The sequence below is a fragment of the Protopterus annectens genome, chromosome 11.part0 (genome assembly GCF_019279795.1).
Source record: "Protopterus annectens isolate FY-2018-M chromosome 11.part0, PAN1.0, whole genome shotgun sequence".
In the NCBI taxonomy this organism is placed as follows: Eukaryota; Metazoa; Chordata; order Ceratodontiformes; family Protopteridae; genus Protopterus; species Protopterus annectens.
Window position 1 is genome coordinate 909,389,126 of NC_056745.1, and position 18,506 is coordinate 909,407,631.

An 18,506-nucleotide genomic window follows, 5' to 3' on the forward strand; every position below is an offset into this window, starting at 1 on the left:
TAAGTCTCCCTGTAGCTGCCTAAGTCAAGCATGACAGCAATCAGCAACCAAGCTACCACTCAACAAAAATGCACTTCCTGGTGTTCAACAATGCTTTCTACCTCCCATGTTTCACTCTGTCCTTAGTTTCTTTATTCCCTGCCTTTTGAGCCTTCAAAAGTATACTCTCTACCACCTAAAGTACAGTTAAAGTACATAAATTCAATATGGTATGAAAGAGATAAGTAAGCAGCTGAATTACTACTACCCAGCCTTTAAAAATGTTCTAATGGCACTGACAAGAAATAATCATTCATCCCATTGCACATCTGCCAGGGTACATAATGGGCTCTTCTATTACCTTGACTACATTCCGCTACTATATTCATTTTCCCTTATTTTCTAACAACTCCTGGACACCAACCTATTACTTTCTCTCTGTTTGTGTTATTCTTAACCGCCATGTCCACTTATAGTCTCTCTGGTTTCAAAACTGAACATACACCCGACAAGAAAATCATGCCACTCAAATAACTAAATACTCTGAGCAGTACAACTCCATTTTACATCATACTTAACAACTGCTTGCTGATCAGGGAAGTAAAACTATTAAAATACGTCATCCTGTAAAGCTATCACATAGAGTTAATGAGTTCGATAAAGTGATGCAAAAATTGTGGACTTCAAGCCACAGAGGAATAACAGCTAGCACCAAAGCAAACAGTGAATTGCATGAGTGGGAAATGCAAAATCCCAGCGACAAAGTATGCATGAGAGAATCTAGACACTAGTAGTAACATATATTTGTACTTGGAGGAGAAAACCAATACACAAGTGAATGACAGATTTTACTAGACTTGGGGCATAACATATTCTACAACAGGGGAATGAATAATGAGGAGCAACATACACTAAACAAACATGGCCATCTAGCCACCAGAGGGCTGCACTAGAACCCACCAAAATAATATCTTATTACTTTTGTGTAGAGGTTATCATCATCATTGTGACAAGGTAAGTCAGCTCCATCAGATACCGCAAAGTTGGCACACAGGTTCTAATGAATATTAAACCATGCTGCACTGGTTATGTACATAAAGAAGCAAACCAATAATTGATCCCACATTATGGCTAGTAGATTACACTGCTTAAAACAGCCAAACCTCCTCCATTTGCAACCCACAAGGACTGGCAACCATGGAGAGATACGTTCCTGCTTTCTCTGCTGGTGGACATAGGCACCCTGAAGCAATGTAGCAATTGCTTCATATTTAAAGACAACTACTTAATTGTGGAACAGATGACTACAGTACGAGAGATGTAGTTACAAAATGTCACTGGAGGCAAGACTCAAACAGATTGTCAGTGACACACACAACACTCACCACAATAACTAAGGACCAAACACACAGACCCACATATGTGGAGGTAACTTACCAAAACTTCCAAAGCCTCCTAGACATTGCCCTCAGCAATTGCGTGTGCACGCAAACAAGACAGCTCCCACCACAACACAAAACTGTTCCACATACTGTCTCAACTACTGAGCCCATAAGGCATAACACCACACAACCCAATATTTTGGTCATAAGTGACTCCACTGAGAGACACACTAATGTTCCTTCACCAGGCTGAATAAGGAGAAGGTCACAGTTAATTGCCTTTCAGGGGTTAGGATTAACCAGATCATGCAAGCACTCAGGTCACTAAACTACAAGTACGAGTATGACTCAGTCATAGTACATGTGGGTGTAACTGACCTCAGATGTACTTCCTTGGACTACATGGAGAGAGACATGATTGAGTTCTCAGAAATGTGTGTTGCAGGCTGGTATGAGCCTAGCATTGAGCATCATTCTACCTTATCCAATGATGATGCCGCAATACTAACACAAAATTATTTACTTTAATAATTAGGTTACTTACTGGTGTCACTCCAAGGGGGTCCAATATTTGTCATCCTGGGAGAACACCCTTGACAGGCCATGTTGCTTTGATAGACAGGATCTGTACCTGTTGCCACTAGGCTTTCAGATATTAGCCAAATCATTATCCACCCCTACAGTGCCATTTTTAAGCACTGCCAAACAGATAAACCTTTCAACGTAGCAAAATCTACTTATAAGCTAATGGTATTACTGCTCCACACTAGAAATCTTAACAAAAAACTACACTGCCTGGAAGCAATCTTTGTTTGGAGAATGCTGATGTCTGTGCAGTTACTAAAACATGGTTTAAAGCTGTGGAAAGCACCCCAACATTGCAAGGCTACAAAGACTTTCATAAATTCAGACCACCCACTACACATGAAAGGACAAAAGGCTGAGGTGCATCAAGCTACATAAAAGATAAACACCTCAAGATTGGTCAAACATGACGTACTCCATGTCCAACTACTCACAGGTAAAATCCCTAACCATATCCTTGCTAGCTAAAGGTCTCTCATCATGACTCAGGAATACCATACCTCATACCAGAATGTACTAGAATCTCTTGGCATTCAGCCCAACATCATACTCATGGGTGATTTCAACTACCCCTCTATTAACTGAGAAGTTTACACGATCACTAACATGCAGCCTCAAAGATTTCTAGACTGTCAATTTAAATGCCTTGGAGCAGCTAGTCTGCTCTCCCACTAGAGGTACAAATATTCTAGACTTGGTACTCACAAATATGGGGGAGCGCTGCAGCCCCACCCCCAAGTACAATGTCCTCACTGGTTAGTTTTGATCAAAAAGTGGTCTACTTTGAAATAAACATAAAACCAGCACCCCCATCTAATTCCAGAACCTTTAAGAACATTTTACGGCTAGCCACCTCCTATTAAGCAACAGCATAGCTAATTTCCAAGCTCCACCAAACACCGAAAATATGGAGGCATATGCTGAAGTACACACAGAGCACTGTGCAACCATATTAACAGCTGCATAGAAACAGCAGTATCAGACCGAAATAAACCTAGGTCAAACTGCAAAAACAAGCTAACCTGGTGGATCTCTGGTATAAACAGGGTGTGCAACAAAAGAAAATCCTGTCCTGAAGTAGGACAGGAGGTACACAACAGGGCAAAAACTCTCTCAATAGTTTAAACAAGCAAATCAAGTGTAAAAAAGCCAGCTTTGAGGCAAAAACCTCCCAAGCAAAGGATAACCATAAGGCATTTTTCAGTTATGCATGCAATCTTAAGGGTGACACCTAATGATGTGCAGGGCTAGTTGTAGATGGCACCACCTATACCAACCAGAAGATAAAGCAAATCTGCTGGCCGATAAATTTGGCTCAAATTCCATCACCATCACCTCCAGTTACCTCCGCAAGAAATATCCTCTACCATTTCTCCCAGGACACTCCACTATTTCTCCCAGTTATCACAAAAGAACAGGTCGCACTGCATTTTTTAAAGCTAAAAGCATGTCCTTGATGGGTCCTGACAATATCCCAGGATGTCTCTTAAATAGCTTGAAACATGACCCATCATGCCCACTAGGAAGTCTATTTAACCACAGCCTCCAGACAGGCTTTGTCCTTCAGGAGTGGAGGACAGCAATGGTCATCCTCTGCAAAAAGAGGGGCTATCAACAGACCCAGGAAATTACAGACCCATAAGTCTGACTAGTCACATATGCAAGGCCATAGAAAGAATAATCATGGACCTTATAAATAATGACATAGGAAATCACCAAACAGTGGACCCAACCCAGTTTGCTTTCATTAAAGGCAGGTCATGCCTGCTCAGTCAGGTGGACTTCTTTGAGAAAGTCACCAAGGCCACAGATGAGGGTAAAAGAGTACATAAATTTCCCACTTGGGTGTTGTAGATAAACTCACAAAACTGGACATAAATCTTTATGTCACCAGATAGCTAGCCAGTTGGCTCACAGACATGTTATTAGGGTGGGGGAATCGAGACTTCTCGTATTCAGAATATACAGCTCTGAAGTCAAGGCTAATGTAGATGTGGCCTTTGGTTGACCAAGTATGCTGATGACTGCAGGTTGGGGGCAATCACTAAATCCTCCACTGACACAGATATCCTTCAGAAAGGTCTGACTCAGACAAATAATTGGTGCTAGACCTTGGTCTAAAACTAAATGCAAAAACATGCATAATGATAAACTTTGGAAAGTTGAATACCTCTGCAAATTACAACATTAATAGCACACTGCCAAGAGTGGACCCAGTGGTGAAAGATTTGGGTACATCGACAGACAGTAACCTGAACTTTGACTACTGTGTCCACAGTCATCGGGAAGTCCTTCTATGTGTGTCTCAGAGATTACCCTTTCTCTGTACCAGGCTACCTATTCACATGAAGCAGAGCTCTTCCCTGACCCTCTAACAAAAGCAATTTGGATCAATGGATGGGGAAGCACATATTCATTCCTGAGGTAGCGCCTGTCTGTAAAATAACCAAAGGCCTAGGCACAAACCTAAGCCATCCTCTAGCCCTTAGATCTAGAAAATCTGGGTAAATTAGGGTAATAATGGCTAGGTTTGTAATGGATCTTGAGCCATTAGCCTAGTAATCTCCTATGAACCTACAGAGCTATAGGCAGGAGCCCAAGGGAAAGACGGTTACTGTGCATGAACCTCTTCTCACAGATCTACAGACTTTCAGATCTAATATAGAAGTGGTCAATCCATGGTAACCCCTGGATAACTCACTTGAATGTCTGCTCTCTGTGAACATACCCTTGATTACTGCAGCTCCAAAAGAAAACCTGGATCTGAAAACACTGTTGGAACTTGTGGTGCTCTGCAAAGTTATCCAAAGATGACAGAGCATCAGCAAATATACAAAGCAGCATTATATAAGAAGACCGCAGATGTAGGCACACTTATGCCTTTGGAACACATTGCAGTCGTACTCCACATCTATAACACACAAAAAAAAATTAGCAAGTGAGAATTACTTTCTTTCAAAACTTCCTTGCCTTCCTGGCCTTTAGCAAAGGAAATATTTGGCCATCTTTATGAATAGCCAAAATCATGCTTTATGGCCGAAGACAAAATCTTTTCTACTTGACTCTTTAGTTTTTCTGGTGGGAGTCTCTTTGAAGACACTACAATGGACATGACCAAAGTAGAAAGTCCACATGCCCTAAGTAAAGTAAAGCTGTGTTAGGAACTTAAAATTGCAGTAGTACAAATATATACAATGTTGCAGTCATCAACAAAGGGATAGCCTGCCAGCAGGTAGCCCAAAAATCTGCCTGACTTCCACAGCTGTACCTTTCTGCAGTGAACCTGGCCAACTCTCTCTCAAGACATTAGGACATTGGTGGTATAACAGTAGTGTCTGCTGATACAATCTTTGGACACTCCTTTTGTAGTATCAGCTACAATGGTATACCAGTGTCATCAGTACACAGGTTTGGCCTGCTTCCAAGAATATAATGTTAAGAATGCCATACAGGAATTTATTTTTCTGTTTTGTACTTTTAGTACCTATTTATCAAACTAATATACGATACGAGTGTTTTTTTTTTTTTTTTTTTTGCTGGTCCGTAAGATCAGCTTAATGGCTCCCTCCCTCACAAACGAGTCATACGTTCATCACCAAGTGATAGCTCTCTGGCTTGCTTATTAGCCTGTAAAGGCAATAGTCTGATGTTAAGAAGTGGGCCAGTATGCAGATACTGGGATATGATGCTATTCCCACTCTACTGGCAGCTTGCAAGTTGTGCTATCACTACCCACATGAGGAACATGAACTTTTGCATATGTGTATCCTCCTAACAAAGTGGCACATTGCTTGTAGCACGGGCACAATGAGCTAAACAAGTTGCCAGTGATACACCTGCATTCCTGCAGATGTGACCTATGCAGTGAGTCAAGTTTCCTCCTTCCCCAAGATGGGAGAGCATGCATCATCTGGATTCTAGTCAGGAAATTAACCCTCAGTACCTTGGGGCTGTGTTCCAGATGTCAAAACTGTTGCTAAAAAGAAACTGTATAGGATTTGGTAAACAGATCCTCATATGGATTTTCATTCTCAGTGTCTTTCATCTTGGCCATGGAGCACAATGTGGATGGCTGTCCACACTGTGCCAGGTTCACCCAAAGGCAATCAAGGAAAGAATCAAGCCTCTCCCCTAATACGAAGTTCCCGAGAGGAAAACATATCTGGTCACATATTGGTATGATGTCAGAGATGGCCTCCAGTATCCTTCCTCCAAAGTATAAGTACTTGAATAAATGACATAAGACGGGTCAGGAAACAGAGGGCAGTTCGAATGAAACCACCAGTTTCCTTATGTCTGGTGACATTGAACTCCATGAGGAGCTTTTGCTTCAAAGTTGGATTTGGTGAAAGCCACTGGTGCAATCACTCTGCAAAGCACCACCCTTTCAGCTGCTAACATGTCATTCTGGACTAAAACCAATGATACACTGGCTAGTTCTGATGCCTTTCCGAGGGCTTCAGCTCCTGATCAATGATTAATAAACAGAAGGATAGTATCCCTTTGATAGCAGTTCAACGGGAGTTTGCCAGAGACATAAGGAGGTTCTGATCACTCACCTGTGAACCAAAACCCCAGTGGAGTTTTCTTCCAGGAAAGAAAAGCCAAAAGCACTTCAGATCAAACTGGTACTTGCCCTCAGCACAGTTCACATGTCAGGCGTCTTCACAAGACATATTCCAACTGGCCCATGATTTCATGAGTTTCCTCTAGTCCAAGCAGCCAGCCCGGGTGCATTCTAAAACAAGGGTTGATCCTTCTTTTGTGGAATACAGAGAAGGATGAACTGGCTTATGTAGGCCAGATCCCCCCATTCTACCTTTTATGATATAGACACTGAAGACACCTTATCCTTTCTGTCTCTCATACAGATGAACTCTCTCCTTAGGGGACATCATTCACAAAGTGAAGAGGAAATGGTAGTCCAGAGAACACTCTCACCCCAGTTTTGAGATACAGAACTTTCATGGGCCTACCAAAGCCAGCAGACTTTAGCTGTTATCGCAGTCACTGATGTCAGAGGATGCACCAGATCTGTCCCCACCCCACACTCCCAAGAAACCTGATCGGTTAGGTTCTACAGAATCCAGGATTCACTCAAGTTTCTGTAAAGTACAGTTTTGTACCTACCATAAATGTAGATGTCCGAACTGGATAGCATCTGCAGTCATAACAAATGGGTTGTCCTGTCGTCAGGCAGCCCTTCGGTCGGCCGGATTCCAAAGTCCGGGTCCGGCTTCGGCTGATGTCGCACTTCACCTGACGTCATCTCTGCTGGTCTTCGGGTATAAAGGCATCAGCCGACGCCATTTTCCTCAGTGTTTCTTGCCCCAGATGCCAATTGCCCTCTTGGAAAGCTAAATTTTGGATAAATGCCAATGTTTCCAAAATAGTAGAAGGCAAACACAAAAATAAACATGTATGTACATATATACAAACAAATACACCATAAGAGACACCCCCCCCGCTAGCTATTAGGAGGGTAAATACCCTAGGAGTACCGCAGAGGGAAGGAGGGTAATCCTGACTGCAGATGCTATCCAGTTCGGACATCTACATTTATGGTAGGTACAAAACTGTACTATGTCCTTCATGGATGCATCTGCAGTCATAACAAATGGGTAGAATACCATAGCCAAACTAGGAGGAGGAATAATAATTATGGTGTAGTCAGGATCCCTTGCAGTACAGCAGTGGCAAACCCTGCTCGGGATCTAGAATATAGAGGTAAATTATAATGCTTGGCAAATGTATGCATGGAGGTCCAAGTAGCCGCCTCAATAATGTCCTCGGTTGCCACTCCTCTTAAGAAAGCTGTGGTAGTGGCTGTAGCCCTTGTAGAATGAGGTCTTATGTTCTGTGGAATTGGTTTTCCATGGTAGGAGTAACAGAATCTTATGCAATTTCCTATCCATTTGGAGATTGTCTGTTTGGAAATTGCTTTTCCTTCCCTTCCTGTTGCATAGGCTACAAAGAGCTGGTCAGTTTTTCTGTTACCTTTGGTTCTGTCCAGGTAGTAGCGTAACTGTCTATGTACATCCAAGGTATGCATTATTCTTTCACCTCTGTTTTGTGGATTGGGAAAGAAGGTAGGTAGGTGGATTGCCTGGTTTAAAGACACTCTGGATACCACCTTAGGCATAAATGTAGGATTAGTTCTCATGGACACCCTGTCTTGATGGAAGATTAGGAAGGGTTGCACTGCCATTAAGGCCTGTAGTTCCGAAACCCTCCTTGCTGAAGTAGTAGCCAGTAGGAAAGCAGTTTTCCATGACAGGTGTTGTAGATCTGCTGTTGCTGCTGGTTCAAACGGAGGGAGTGTCAACTTTTCTAGTACAAAATTCAAGTCCCATGCTGGTAATGGTGGTTTCCTAGGAGGATTTACATTCTTGATCCCTCTGAGGAACTGCCTGAGTAGAGGATGTGAAAAGACAGGAGGATCAAAGCTGTATTCTGCTGAAATAGCTGATGCATGTATCTTGATGGAGGAATAGGACAGGCCTGTATGTAGAAGCTCTGCCAAGTACTCCAGAATGTTAGCAATATCTATGTTCAACACATCTTTTCCTCTTTCAGTACTCCAAATGACGAACCTTTTCCATTTTCCTGCATAGTTCCTTCTTGTTGAAGGTCTGCGGGCTTCAAGGATAATGTCTTTAACCCTTTGTGAAAGGTCTGGGTTAGTTACTGCTATGTGATGTTCCAGGCAGTCAGTTGCAAGGTTTTTAGGTTTGGATGTATGATGTTGTAGTTGTTCTGAGTTAACATCAGAGGCATCAGGGGTATTGACCACATTTTCTCCCGAGACATGCTCCTCAGCAATGGGTACCAGTGTTGTCTTGGCCAGTTCAGAGCTATCAGAATTATCCTTGGACGTTCCTCTTTGATTTTCAGTAGTACCTTGCGCATCAAGGGAAGAGGTGGAAATGCATATGCTGTCAGGCCTTTCCAGCTGAAGGATAGAGAGTCCACCTTCCATGCAAGTGGGTGGAATGTCCTTGTGCAGAATTTTTTGAGCTGGTGATTTTATGGGGAAGCGAATAGATCTATTTGTGGCATTCCCCATTTCTTTGTGATGGCCTTGAAGATGTCCGGGTGTAGCATCCATTCGTGAGCATCCGAGGTGGTTCTGCTTAAAATGTCTGCTAGGGTGTTCTCTTTTCCCGGTACAAATATTGCTTGTAACTGGAGGTTGTAGCTGAGAGCCAGATTCCAAAGGTCCAAAGTCATTCTGCATAGGGGGTAAGAATGAGTGCCTCCCTGTTTGCTGATGTACCACATGACTGTGGTGTTGTCTGTCCTTATCATCAAATGGCCTTCTTTGAGGAATGGTCTGAATTTTAGGATTGCCAGTTTTACTGCCAGCATTTCATTTTGGGTTATGTGCAGGTGCAGCTGGTCCTGAGTCCACAGTCCTTGTACGCATTTGTCCAGCATGTGTGCCCCCCATCCTAGGTCTGAGGCATCCGTTGTGATGGTTTGGTTTGCTCGAAAGTTGTGGAAGGGTAAGCCTGGGTTTGACTAGCATGCCCGAGCCCACCATAGGAACTCCTGTTTTAAGCATGGGATTAGTGGTATTTCTGTTTCTAGGCTGTGCCTGTGTTGAGACCATAAATTCTTTAGGTACCACTGTAACTTTCTCATATGCAGTCTGGCATGTGAGACCAAGATTATGCATGATGCCATGAAGCCCAAGGCCTGCAGAACTTTTCTTGCTGTTAGTTTGTTCTGCTTTGTTAATGCCAAGAAGTAAAGAGGGAGTTCTTTTGTTTTCTGCAGTTAGGAATGCCATCTGTTTTACTGTGTCCAATTCAGCCACAAGAAAGTTCTTGTCTGGGATGGTATCAGCCTTGACTTTTGTAAATTGACTGTGTATCCCAGGGCTTGTAGCAAGTAAATGACCCTTTGTAAATCTTTTGTCAGCTTGCTTTTGTTGTCCGCTTGTAACAGGCAGTCATCCAGGTATGGATAAATTTGGATTCCCTGTACTCTGCAGTGGCGATTACTGATGCCAGGCATTTTGTGAATACTCTGGGTGCAGTAGATAAGCCAAAGGGCAATGCTGAGAATTGATAATGCTCTGATCCTGCAAGAAATCTGAGGTATCTTCTGCAATTTGGTCGAATGGGGACGTGCAGGTATGCCTCCTTGAGATCTAGAGTTACCAGCCAACACTCCTTGCCCAGCATGGGAAGAAGTTGCTGTAGGGTCAGCATTTTGAATTTTGGGACAATGATGTATGTGTTTAAGATGGACAGGTCGAGAATAGGTCTCCAGTTTTTCTCTTTTCTTGGTACTAGGAAGAGCCTGGAGTAGAATCCTTTGCCCTGTTCTGTTATTGGTACCCTTTCCACAGCTCTCATCTTTATTAATTCCGCTATCTGGTGCAGGGCTTCTATTTTTGATTTGGGGCAGGTTTGGCATTCCTCTTTTACTGGTAAAGTGTGGAAGTGGAACCGGTAGCCTTGGTCTATGGTTTGCAAAATCCACTTGTCTTTTGTAATATAGTGCCAATTTTTCGAGAATAAGGCTAACTTTCCGCCTAATGGTGCTGCTATTTGCTTCCTGGTAGGCGGAGTCAGAGCCAAGTCACTGTGATTGTCCTGTTGCAGTGGCAGTGGTTGTGTCTGTGCCTCGGTTATTGCCTTGCCACTGTCGTCCTCTGTAGGCACCTCCTCTGGATTGATTTCTGCCCCTAGAGCGTCTGTTCCTGCCACTTTGTGATCTTGTGGAGTCAGGAAAGGACCAATTTTTGGCAGGCCAGTTCCTGCTAAACCTCTGGGGCTGAACCTGTAGGAAATCTTTAACTGTTTGTACAGATTTTGCCTTCTCTTCCATTTTCTTCATTACCTGCTGGGCAGGTTCCCCAAATAGACTGGCCTTATCCATAGGAGCATCCAATAGCTTAGCTTTAACATGATCCGGTAAGACCTGTTCTTTCAACCATGCATGCCTTCTTATCACTGTGCCAGTCATGGCTGATCTAAATGAAGCCTCCAGTGCATCATAGCCACATTTTAAAGAATGGTTACTAACCTGTTGGATGTTATTCACCATTTCTAATACATATTTCTTGTCTAAAGATTCATCAGAGGACAGCTTTTTAATTAACTGATCAAGCATAAACTCTTGGTATTGGATCATGTGAAACTGACAGTTTAAAGCTCTAGCTGAGAGAGTAGCAGAGGTGTAGACTTTTTCCCCATCTCTAAGGACCTGGATTCCCTTTCAGAGGGAATAGGGTTTTGCTGTGGTCGAGGCTACTGCCTTAGGCCCCTGGGATATAGTTTCGGGTCTGCAAGGGGGCCTTGTATAGGTGGTGATGAGTGTCTGGCACCCTGTAAAATCTATCTGGTTTGGCAGGGGCTGGAGGTAAAGAATCAGGTGCAGTACAGACATCATTAAATGCATCGTCCACAACAGATAGGACAGGAGGTATAGCTAAGGGCCTATGTTGTGGTAAGTGCAGAAAAGTCCTAAGCCTTTTCTTGAATCTGAGAAATCTTGTCCCTGCCATTGGAATTGTTCTCTCATGGCATGTAAGGTTTCCCCAAAAGAGAATTCCTCTGGTGGAGAGGCAGCTGGAATGGATTCTTCAGCATCTGAATCTTCATAATTGGAAAAAGGAGCCTCTGGCTGGTCTGTAATGTCTGAGTCATCCGAAGAATCATCAGAGGACACAGGCTCGGGGGGCTCTGCTCTAGGTCTCTTTTCTGGGGGCTGAGAGGCCCTGTCTGGGTGAGATTGGGATCCCCTAATTAAGGATATTAAATCTTCTGCCAGAGTAAGCATTTGTGAACTAGAGGTGGGCCTGAGTGAGGGTGGTTTAACAGGCACTGATTTAGCTGATTTGGCTGCTTTAGCCCTGGCAAAGGCCTTAATAGACATGGCTGCAGGAGGCCTAGCAGCACCACGTGCTGGGGTAGAGATATCCAAAGGGATGGTGTCTGATAGATCAGTAGGAACCACAGTTGTAGGCAAAATTTCTGAGGCTGATTCAGGTAAGGTAGCAGGAGCCTCAGTAGTAGTCATGGATTCGCTGAAGATTGACCAGTTTTCTCGGTTTCGCCGAAACCGAGACACTCGCGCTTGCTTAACCGTGGTTTTGGCGAAACCGCGGACCGCGAGTGTCGGTCTTTTCTTTCGTTTTTAACAATTTGGGTAGTCGGAGGATCCGACGGCATAATGTACGCAAAATCTGAGCCGAAAAACTGTTCAGCAAACTCCGACCGACGCCTAGGCGTTCGTCGGTTGAAGGAAGCACAGGCGAACAGGCTGCTACGTCGTGGTCTGGGCCTAAGCAAGGCAAACAGTAAGAGTGGAAATCTTTATGAGGTATTTGTTTTCTACAAGTTAAACAGTTATTGACTTTTTCTGACATCGGCTGAGGCAAGAACCAGTCCCCAACGGGTACTTAGCTTTTAGAAGTCTTGAAGTAGTATTCGGTAGTAGTAATCTCTGGATCTGACCGACCGCACTTGCGAACAGCTTCTGCTTGGCGCCACGGCAAGAAAGACTGAGGAAAATGGTGTCGGCTGATGCCTTTATACCCGAAGACCAGCAGAGATGACGTCGGGTGAAGTGCGACATCAGCCGAAGCCGGACCCGGACTTTGGAATCCGGCCGACCGAAGGGCTGCCTGACGACAGGACAACCCATTTGTTATGACTGCAGATGCATCCATGAAGGACATCAGCAGATGTCTGGCTAATCCAGCTGTGGTATCCCTGGATTCCAACACAGAATCCTAGATGCCTCCCAGCCAGGAACCCCATTCTGTATGGGTGGGACAGTAGAATTCTCACCCATTTTGGAAAGAAGGCATTTTACCCTTGCACTCAAGAGACTTAATGCCAGACACTTCGGTGTAATTACCACGAACAATTGTTAGATTACTGCAGTCCAGAATGGAGGGGATCACTGTCCAGGTCATGAAACAGGAGATTCTTATATTGTGGGGTGGGACCATTCAGCCCAGGTTGCATGCATTAACAGAAAAGAAAATAAACCATTAGAAACAGTTGTTTCTCTTGTTCATACATTATGCATGCGTGTTTTCTTTTTAATGGTTATCATTCATTCAAATACTAATTGCTCAAAGTACTGCCTTCCTTGAGTTTTCATTCCTCTGATTATTCTGCATGTATTGTTCCCACAAATTCCATTTATTTCTATGTAGATTGCTCCTTCCCTTTTTTAAAGTCCTCATCCTATTTTTTAATGTTATGTAGTCCTAGCTTGCCGTAATTCTTGCTGGATGGGTTTGGAGCCGATATTCGGCTCAGACTCAGCCAATACTAAAGTTCGAGAGCTTTTACTGGCTCGAGGCTAACCCCTATCCCATGGTGCCTCACGGCAATTTCCCAGATCTCGTTTGCCGCAAAAGCTTCTAGGTTGTGTCTTACTGGCTCGTTGGCTAAGTAACAGTTTATTTACTAAATTTAGTCCTTTTTCTTGAATTTTTTCTATCCTTTTACAGTCTTTAATAATATTTATCTCTTGTGTGACTGTTATTGAGAGTTTCTGACCCCTATTGTTCCCCCTAGAATTGTACGGCCCATTTAAGTTAGAGGGCCTTTCCTCTGTGTGTGTGTGTGTGTGTGTGTGTGTGTGTGTGTGTGTGTGTGTGTGTGTGTGTGTGTGTGTGATAAAAAAAAAAAAAAAAAAGTTATATAACTCTCTTCTTTTTTACTACCTTTTTGTCAGTACTTTGTTATTGCTGTTGTTGTTGCTTGTCCAGCTAATCTATACCTTTTAGTCAGAATGTCTAAGGAAAAGGATAGAGAGCATAAAGATCATCACCCTTCGGGGTTTAAAAAGTGTGATAGATGCTCACAGAAAATGTCTCTGACAGACAGTCACACCAGTTGGATGTACTGTTTAGGTGAAGCTCATTTGCAAGAGCCCTGTACCTTTTGCCATGCATTCAGCACCAGGGTCTTGAATGAGAGGAAATGAAAACTAATTGATAGGGGTCTTATGACCAGTTCCTTCCAGGAACAGCTGGAACTCATCAGGCAGCTCCTAAGTCTTCAAAGAGAAAATCTTCGGCCCCAACTTAAAGCGTCGGAGCCAAGGAGTTCTGGCTGTGATTCAGCTTCTTTCATATCAGTGCCTTCGGTACCAAAAGTTTTACCGGATATTGATGTTGTGTCACCCACCTTGAGATCTCCTATTTTGGAGAGGAGGAGATCTCCTTCTGTCTCCACCAGATCCTCCAGGGCACTATCAGATGAGGACATCAAGCGGGTGGTGAAGAGGTTGCTTTCAGATCCTGCTCTGGCAAGAAAATTGACCCCTCCGGAAAGGCTTCGCAGCTGACCACTGTTCCTCCTCTGACTGCTTCACTCTCTGAGCTTATTACTTCAGGTTCTTCTGTCTTGGACCCGTTGGTTCCAAGGATTCAACCCCCTTCCTCAGAACTGATTACTCTATCCTTGGTGACTCAGTCTGGAGTCGAGGGAACTGGGAGCCGATGCTCTCGAGTCGATTCCGAGGAGGACAGTCACCCTGGCTTCTCTTCGGAACTGACCCTCCCTCTTGGTGCCTCGGCTCAACTCAGCTCAGCTCCCACTTCTGCTTTGGAGCCATTCCCCCTTGCTAGGAGTCGACCATCCATCTCCTCAGAGTGGAGGTCTTCATTGGAGTTGGGAGGAAAGGCTTTTGAAGCTATAGAGAAGGCTTTGTCTTATGCTAAAGCCGTACCTTTGGAACCTGTGTCCCACCAGCAGCAGCCAGCAACCTCTCCCACCCTGCCACCACCACAGCATAGGGAACCAGAGGCCCAAGCAGCCCTCCATTGGAGGTGCCCCCTCTTCCGAGACCTCCCCAGACTATCCCACTGGAGAGCTCCCTCAGAAGAGACTGTGTAAGAGGACAGCATATTGACTCACCCGAGTCTGTCACCTTTGACACTAATTTAGAGGAATCAGAAGGGTCCCCTAGATCCCCCTCTGAGGATGTCTCTTTTTCTGACATCCTAGAAATCCTTAGATAGAGGGGTGATTGGAAGACCTCTAACCCTACAGAGGATGAATCAGTGTATCTAGAGGCCTTTGGTTCCCGACCTTCCACCTCCTGGGTGACACTGCCTCTTGACCAACTCTTGGGGGTCATATCGCAGAAAGCCTGGACCTCCCCAGACTCAGTGGAGCCCGTCTCGTGGAGGCCAAATAAATTTATGAAAGCACCTGAGGATAAGACTTTCCTTAGTAAAGGAGTTCCTGCTGATGCTATGGTGGTAGCAGCGGCCACCAAGAAGGAGTTATCTGAAACATCTTCTAATATCCATCCTCCTAACAAAGAGTCCAGGACGATGGATATGTATGGGAAGCGTACCTTCTCTTAAGCGGCATTTACATTAAGATCGCGGAATTACCTCACCCATTTTACTCGTCTTCAGAGGGATCTCCTGAAGGAGTTAGGAGATACCCTCCAGGGTTCAGTAGCTCCGGGTTCTATGGATAAGGTTTCTGCGCAGCTCTCCACCCTTACATCAGTAGCTAACTCCTCCATGAGGCTGATATCATATGCGGCAGATGGAGCGAGTAGGACAGCCGCAGCAGGAATATCTCTCAGGAGACATTTTTGGATGCGTCTTTGTAATTTCACGGAATCCTTCAAGTCTTCCTTCACTAACATCCCCTTTGATGGTTCATCTCTTTTTGGATCCCGGGTGAAAGAGACTTTGACCAGGTGCGAGCAGGAATGGAAAACCTTATCTGCCAGAGTCTGTTTCTCCCTCCCATTTAGACCCTTTCCCAAGGGTAATACAGGAGGGAAAATGTGGTTCCGTAAATCCCAAAAAGGTTTTCCTCAGGCACAAGGTCAACCCTCCCCTAGAGGCAAAGGGGGAGGATATAATGGAAGATGCCGCCCTCGCAGTAGAGGAGGTCCGCAACATCAGGGAGACAGAGAAACCTCTGATTGGCCCTTCCATAGCCCCTGAGGGGTTGCCCGACTGTCCGTCTTTGGTGGCAGTCGGGGGTCATCTATCGCTGTACCCAAGCACCTGGCCAACCATTTCACAAGATCATCGGGTACACACCATAATATCCAGAGGTTATCTGATCCCCTTTGTTTCTGAACCCGCAAGGCAACATGTCTCTCATGTGGTACATAAAAAAATGCAAGGGGGAACCAAAGCTTACCCGCTTTGCCGAGAGGCCTTAAGAGTTTGGAAATGGGCGATGGATACTCAACGCTTCTGGGTAGCAATGCACAACCCCGGGAAATCCAATGTAATAGCAGATAAACTTAGCCGAGCGATTCTGATGCCTCACAAGTGGCCCCTGAATCCAGAAGTTGCAAAAGAGATCTTTCACAGATGGGGCCAGCTAGACATTCACAGAATTCTAAGATTTTATTTACACAGGACTAAAGAATTCAGAAAATCAGATCAATTATTTGTTTCCTTTTCTGACAAGAATAAGGGCTTGCCTGTTTCCAAGGTTACTCTTTCTCTTTCAAAATGGCTTTAGGATTGCATTTCCTTTGCTTTTCAAACTGCTGGCAAACAATTACCCATCAAAGTCAAAGGCCATTCTACTAGAGCTGTATCTACTTCATGTGCTTTTAGATCTAGGCTCCCAATTGATACTATTTGCGCAACAGCTACTTGGGCAAGACCACATACTTTTGTCACTCATTACAAATTGGATTTGGCCTCCCGGGACAGGACTTCCTTTGAGTCCACTGTGCTAAAGAGTCTCTTCGCTTGAGCCACCCGGGATAAAGGTGCTAGGGATGCTGCCCAATCCAGCAAGAATTATGGCGAGATAGGACTACGTAACATAAAGAAGTTATGTACTTACCATAACGTTCCATGTTTGTAGTCCATATCACCTACTTTCTTGCGTCCCTACCTCCAACCCCCTTCCTGTTTCTGGAGGATCTGGTGGACTATACTGGTGCTGTCTGACCTGGTTTTTAGTTGTTGTCCACCTGGCATGGATTACATTACAAAATGTTTTGTCTGTATGTACACAGCTCTGATATTTCATACCTGTTTGGTACTCATTGCTTTCTTGCAAACAAGATCTGGGGAATTGCCATGAGGTACCATGGGACAGGGGTTAGTCTCGAGCTTTAGTATCAACTGAGTCGGAGCTGAATATTGGCTCTGAACCCATCCAGCAAGAATGTAGGCGAGATGGACTACAAACATGGAACGCTATGGTAAATACATAACTTCTTTTTTGCTTTCCAACACAGATGATTTAGATTAGACTTCTATTTTCTGGTAACTGCTTTTTTTGGTAGCCAGGAGTATTACACTAGTAAGGCCATACTATGTCCACCAACTCTGTGTCTACATTCAAGCTCTAAAGAATCATTTCCTTGGTTACAATAACTTGCTCCCACAACATTTTTGACAAGGTACCCTGAAGAAAATTTTTAAAGTCTGCCAACTTGTTATATTCAAAAAAAAAAAATATATATTCTCAATTGCCCCTTCCTATCACATTACACCTCTAACATTTGCCGTCTACCTCAGGAAAAATTCTCTGAAGTCGGTTTGTGGTACAAAAACACCAGTGCAAACACATACTTTCAAAAATTCTAAACATTGTTAAATTTATTGCATACAGGGCGGAATGGGTCTTAAGCATCTTCAGACAATACATGATAAAATTTCATAGCAGTACCTCCGCAGTGGCAAAACACTAAGTAAGCCTAGTTCTACCTCTGCAAAAAGAAATGTTATATAGAATAGGTCACAGAGGGAGTAACAAATGGAAAGAAAATACAGGCTTTTATTAAAGGCTCTTAAGTGTACAGTGACTTTTAAACACTCAGGCAGTTCTTAACTATTCCAAAACTGAAAATGCGGAGTCTCCAAGGCCTTCTACCCTTACTTCCCCTCATGCCCTCTACATTCTCACAGCCAGGAATCAAAGAAGATTATTAACATTCAGAGTAAATAGGGCCATTTCTAACTCACCTCATTGACTCATTGCTTGTCTACTGCACCCAGGATCTTTACAAAATGCCTGCCACCTGTAGCAGCATTCTGCAGGACAAAGGGCATCCACGTTTACCCATACCCAGATGGCCACCTAATATAAACTAACTCTTTGGATGACATTAATAAGGCCAATAAAGTATTTTCCTAGGGACACTGTTGACACCGAACTATGGAAGGTTTTCTTCTTAGAGGACAAGGTACTCTCCCTGACTGTTTCTTCAGATCACCACAGACAAAGATACATTATTGCAAGGAAATTCCTTTGTCGTCTGGGTTACATGGTACCATACATTCTTATGATCTCACTAACCCAATTACACATGAGGAAGTTGAAATGGTGCCTAACAAACAGATGCCAGTGCAAGTGCCAATCTCTATCCTTCCCCCTGCATAAAGAAACTATTACACTGGTGAAAAAGGTGAAAAGGTTGTGGACACCTGAATTTAGGGATGCCCCTCACACTAACCCAGGCCACTTAGACTCTTACCACAGACTTCCACAGCCTTAGTTTGTGGGGAGGGGGTACACTGGGACATCAAAGCCCAATGCACCTGGATCTGGAGCATAAAGAAACAAGCACATCATGTGAAAG

The 18,506-nt window shown here is 44.0% G+C and overlaps 1 protein-coding gene across 2 annotated transcripts in view; it reads right to left on the reverse strand.

Annotated features, from left to right (window-relative positions):
* Positions 1-18,506, reverse strand: part of USP6NL (USP6 N-terminal like) — a 1,978,038-nt gene that overhangs the window by 1,354,025 nt on the left and 605,507 nt on the right. The gene's annotated exons all lie outside the window — the stretch shown is intronic.